We start from the raw sequence: 5,695 nt of genomic DNA, 5'->3' as shown, positions 1-5,695 counted from the left end.
TGATTTGTTTGAGTTAATTTTATATCCAGCTACTGCACTGAAGTGTTTATCAGGTTTAGGAGTTCTCTGGTGGAGTTTTTAGGGTCACTTGTATATACAATCATATCATCTGCAAATAGTGTTATTTTGACTTCTTCCTTTCCAATTTGTATCCTCTTGATCTCCTTTTGTTGTCGGATTGCTCTGGCTAGGACTTCAAGTACTATATTTAATAGGTAGGGAGAAAGTGGGCAGCCTTGTCTAGTTCCTGATTTTAGTGGGATTGCCTCCAGGTTCTTTCCATTTATTTTGGTGTTGGCTACTGGTTTGTTGTATATTGCTTTTATTATGTTTAGGTAGGGGCCTTGAATTCCTGGTCTTTCCAAGACTTCTATCATGAATGGGTGTTGGATTTTTGTCAAATGTTTTCTCAACATCTAATGGGGTGATCATGTGGTTTTTGTCTTTGAGTTTGTTGACATAGTGGATTACATTGATGGATTTCCGTATATTAAACCATTCCGGTGGTGTTTTTTTGTTTGCTTGTTTTTTGAAGAGGAGGTGGCAGTTTATAAAATTCTTTAAAATCCTTAGAATGTACTCATATATATACAAAATATATCTTAAAACACAGACGTGGGTAGTCAGTCCTCTTCTTCTTTGGATTCAAAAATTCAGTATCTCAAGGTAGGGTTGTTACCTAATAGAAAAATGTATCCTGGGACAAAACTAACCATCTCACAGCTGATTACAATGCCAAACAACAGGGACCATGTTGTAGAACCAGAGTTGGGTCAAGGTGATAACATCTTGACTAGAATTCTATGATTATGTATATCTTGCTATTAAAACAGTTTAAATTGTGTAAGTTTAAAAATTCATTTTATTTGTCCTAAAGAAAGATTGATGAACATTGGCTCTCTATTGGTTTACCTATATGGTCTTATTGATTAAATATGCCTTTGGTCTTTTATAAGAAGTTGTTTCATGAAATTTTAGTTTTACTGGGAGCCAAAGGAAGCCGCACCAAGTTAACAACAATATTAGTTTACATGAGCACTTATATATGAGGCAATTTGATACTAAGTAAATTATGTCAAAACAAACTAGAATCATACACAGACAGTTTATATAAACATATATAATATCATATATAAGGTATATTTTAATAAATCAAGATTTTGAATGTTATTGTTAATTGGGATTATATTTTCTATGTCTTCATTATAAAAGAAAAACACAAGAGAGATCTTCAGTAAACAAATATCTGTTTATATATGGTTTAGCCTTAATAAGAAACAGTTTTATATTAAGAATACTTTGAAGAAATCATATGGATTTTATGTTACAATTAAAAATAAAAATTTTTATCAGTATATATTTATAATTTGTTTTTTAAGGAAATTCTTATCAAAATCTATGATATTAAATTTATTTATATACTTATTACTTGTCTGTTGTTTGAGACAGAGTTTCTCTGTGTAGCTCTGGCTGCCTGAGAACTTGCTCTATAGACCAGGCTGGCCTTGAATTCATTTCTCCTCCTGCCTCTGCCTCCAGAGTGCTGGGGTTAAGCGTGTGTGCCACTACTGTCTGGCTATAGTGACTTTGGCTTGAGGACAACCTTATTAGACCTTAGAGTAGCCAAGGAAACTTTTCTCTAGCTTTCATTTGATTGACAGGTTGACTCTGACCTTTTTGCCGTAGGTTCTTTGCCAGTGAGTATGTTTCCAGGAGACAGCAATGAGTTGCATTTTGCTTTTTAATGAATTCAGATAGTCTGAACCTTTGAATGGGGCATTTGTGTCAAAGGTTGTTCTTGAGGGATGCTCGCTAGTGCCTACGGCTTTGTTAGTGGTTGTTCTGACTGACTGGATTCTTGCTCTTTGTTTCATGTTACAGTTTCCCTGGGCTACTGTGTCTGATAAGATGGATTCTTTCCAAAATCAATTCTTTTGTTTGTTTTTGTGAATACATTTTTTTCTTTTAGTATGCTACTTGTTTAAATATTTTCTTTTGGGGGACTTAAAAATTATTAATTCAATAATAATGTATATGAAAGTGTATGTCACATGTGTGCAGGTACCTGTGGAGGCCAGGAGAAGGTGTCAGATGTCCTGGAGACATAATAGACAGCTGTAAGCGGCTAGCTGTGTGTGGTAGGAAGTGAACTTGGGACCTTTGGAAGAGCAAGACAGGTTCTTAGCATCTGGGCCATCCCTTCAACCCACTTTCAGTGGTTTCCACAGTGATAGCATAATTGTTGTGAACTGCCTTAGTTTGCAAATGTTCTTATTTTTTCCTCAGTTTCAAGAGGTAGCTTTACTGTACAGAGCCACTCGATTGACAGGTGTGTACATTCAGGACCCAGTGCTGCCGTGTATCCACGTTTCCCAGTTTTTCGGGTTGCTGATGACAGAGCTGATGTTATTCTGTCATGTTTGCCTTTGAGGGTGGGTTGGCCTTTCCCCCTTAGAGCTTTAGTAGAGTTTCTTTGCTTTGCAGTGCTGACATCTTGACTATGATATATTGTGGTTGTGAGAGAGATTCTTGCAATTTGGGGCTCTAAATGCCTCTTGTGTTTATATGCTTATTTCTTTGTATAGGCTTGGGAAATTTCCTACCATAAACTTATTGGAGAAACTAATCATGTTTTTAGATTTTTTAACCTCAACTTTTTTTTATTTCTTTTGTGAGGATGTTTTGGTTTGGTCTTTTGAACGTGTCCTGGGTTTTGGTCATGCTGACCAACTTTTCTTTGTATGTCTGAATGGATTATCATCTTTAATTTGTCCATTCCTTGGTAGTCTTTCTTCTTCTCTTTGTGGCATGGCTTTGTTTAATGATACCGTCCACTGTATTTTTATTTATTTGATTGACGCTTTGACTCCCCAGCGTTCTGTTTGGCTTATTCTCAGTCTTGAGCTGAAGTGTCTCCCTGCTTCTGTCTGTTATCCACCTTGCTCACCTTTTCCTATTTCTCTGACTCTCTGCTTTGGGTCCCCTGGTGATTTCTTCACTTCATTCACCTGCTTCTTTGTAGGACTCTAAAACATGTCCAGCACTTCATTCACCACCACCTTTGGCTTCTGGTTTTGGGGAACTGTTGTCTTGTGGCTGTTTTCTTATAATTGCTGTGCGTGTGTGTGTGTGTGTGTGTGTGTGTGTGTGTGTGTTGCACTTCCATTATGATGGTTGGTTGTAGTCCCTGGCTTTTTTTTTTTTATTCTTCTTCACATTTCCAACACTCTTTGATTTACTTTTTTTTTTCAAGCACCTCTGGTGTGCTGGTTTTGCGTTGATGCTTCCTGAACTTTTAGAAGGGATGCTGACTACAGTGATAGATGCAAAGACAGGCATCAGTCTTGGTGTGAACTTGCAGTAGTGGACACTTGTCCCTTTCCTTGTGTTCTTAGTTGGGTTTAGGGACAGTGGTACTAAGGTACTGACTTGAGAAAACACAGTTAATAGGTTTGGGAGCAAAGCTAATTAGTAAAGAAATCAAAGGAGGAAGAAGTAAATAATTAAGAAGTAAAAGGAATGGGGAAGGGAAGATACAAAGTTTTAAAATAGAGGATAAGTGTGGGTCCAAGTGATTAGGAATACTGGAGAAAATGTCCTAGAATAGGTACAGACCAGAAGAAAAGACAACCATAAAAGCCTATTTAGATGAGACAGAAGCTAAAACAAAACAACCAAGCAACTGAAGTACTGAAACAAATATTTAAAATTCCAATGCACGGCTAGCATAGAATAGCAGTCCATGTTTCTTGCTGGGTGTGGTAGGCACAGTTCCTCCCACCCTTAGCCATCTTACACCACAGTCTGCCTGTGGGCGATGGCTTCAAACATCATATGTTTTCCCTCCTAAAAGGGGGCTGTATGGCATTCTCCTTTCTCCAGGGCCCTGGCTGCCTGCTGCAGCTTCATCTCTGGTGTGCATTGGGGGCTTTCCGTGATGGAGTGTGGAGGGTACACTCACACTTGTGTTTATGGTTGTTGCTGGGCACCCTCTTTCCAGTGCTTTCTGACCATTTTTATTCTTCTTCTCAGACAGCTCTTGTCTAAGAATTCAGTACACTGCTCCTTTTCCCTCCTTGTTTGCCTAGGCGGTAGGCAGAGGAGCTACCTTCCTTATACTCCTCAGGCTAGCTGCCCTCTGGGTACTTGCAGGGAGGCTCAGCTTAAGTACTGTTAACCCAGTCCCCATAGCTCTGCGATGCTCTGGCCATCTTTCTGCCCACGGAGAGTCTAGCTCCCGCTTGCAGTTCCATAGTCCAGCCAGTCTCTCTTTAGCTTGTCTTTCTTGTAGCTGGGTTCAGTTGGAAGCAACTCTTCCTTGGCAGCTACTACTGAGCCCTGCCTGGGATGAGCACTGGAGAGTGGCTGTGGAGCAGCCACTCCTGGCTGTTTCGCCATGATGATTTTTTAGAGGTTACCATGGCTTTTTTTTTTTTTTTTTTTTTTTTCTCTGTTACCTGTTTTCATTTCCCCGCGGTCCTTTGTGTGTTTCTGATGTTCTTCTGGCCTTTCTCTCATAGGAATTTACTGCATGTAATTTTAAAAAAACATGCTTCTGCCTTTCCTGGGAACTTGGCCCTTGCTCTGGCCCCTTCTGACTTAGCTCTGAGATCTGTTGCCTCCAGCCCCATTCTCAGCTTGCCTGGAAGCTGTGGCACTCCAAGGGCCTCACTCTCAGCTTCTCTTTTGTTCCTCCTGTTTTAGTTTCCCTAAGCCTCAGGCTACCAGCTTTGCCAGGGAGCAGTGACCCTGGAGCTGCTACCTACACTCTGGTCCCTCCCATTTCCTTTTGTTCCTCCTGGCTTAGCTCAACCTAGCCACCACCATCACTGACCCAGCTTCTCTTGTCTACCTGCCTTTGCTCCTGGAAGGGTCTAGTTATCAGCTCCACCTGAGACCTGTGAATCCACGGATAAAAAACACACAGCTTTATTACTTTAGAACTTACCAGCTAGCACAATTGCTGAACACAGAATCTCCTGCCCTAAACTTACCAGTTAGCCTTCTCTAACCTCTTTGGCTATCCTCTTGTGGCAGAGGCCGCTGGTTCTAGCTCCCCCGAGATCTAACATGATTGTTTAATGCTTCTCACTTCAGAGCATGGCAGAAAAGCCCTTCTCTTTTCCTCCATCTCCTTTTCTTCCTGTGACCTGAAAATCCTATCTGTTCCTTCCACCCAGCAATTCCTTTATTGACCAAATCAAGGACTATTTAGAGAACCAGACTTTAGTATCAGCATCTCCCCCTACAGGGATTCTAGTCATTTTAATCTTCTCTTCTTCACTAGGGCACATAGAGGCAGCTCCTCATCTATTACCATACCCAGAAACCCTTTTTTATTTACTTTTGAGACACTTTTGAGTAATTTTATTTACTTTTGATGTGATCTTGCTAGGTAGTATAGGTTGGCCTGGAACTCAGAGTATACTGGGCTCACCGTCGCTAGTGTTATGGCTATAGCTGTGTGCCATCATACTTAAGGGCCTTGGAAAATACTCTCTTGAGCCCTTGGCTCTCATGGCTTGTGATCTGTTCTCCTTTTCTGCTATAGCTTCATGGCCAACTTACTTCACACTCTTTTTATGTTTTTTTTTTATTAGATATTTTCTTTATTTACATTTCAAATGCTATCCCAAAAGTTCCCTATACCCTCCCCCCGCCCCCACTCCCCTACCCACCCACTCCCACTTCTTGG

This window comes from Mus pahari, chromosome 5 (assembly GCF_900095145.1).
Source record: "Mus pahari chromosome 5, PAHARI_EIJ_v1.1, whole genome shotgun sequence".
Lineage (NCBI taxonomy): Eukaryota > Metazoa > Chordata > Mammalia > Rodentia > Muridae > Mus > Mus pahari.
Note: the sequence above shows the minus strand (reverse complement) of the source record.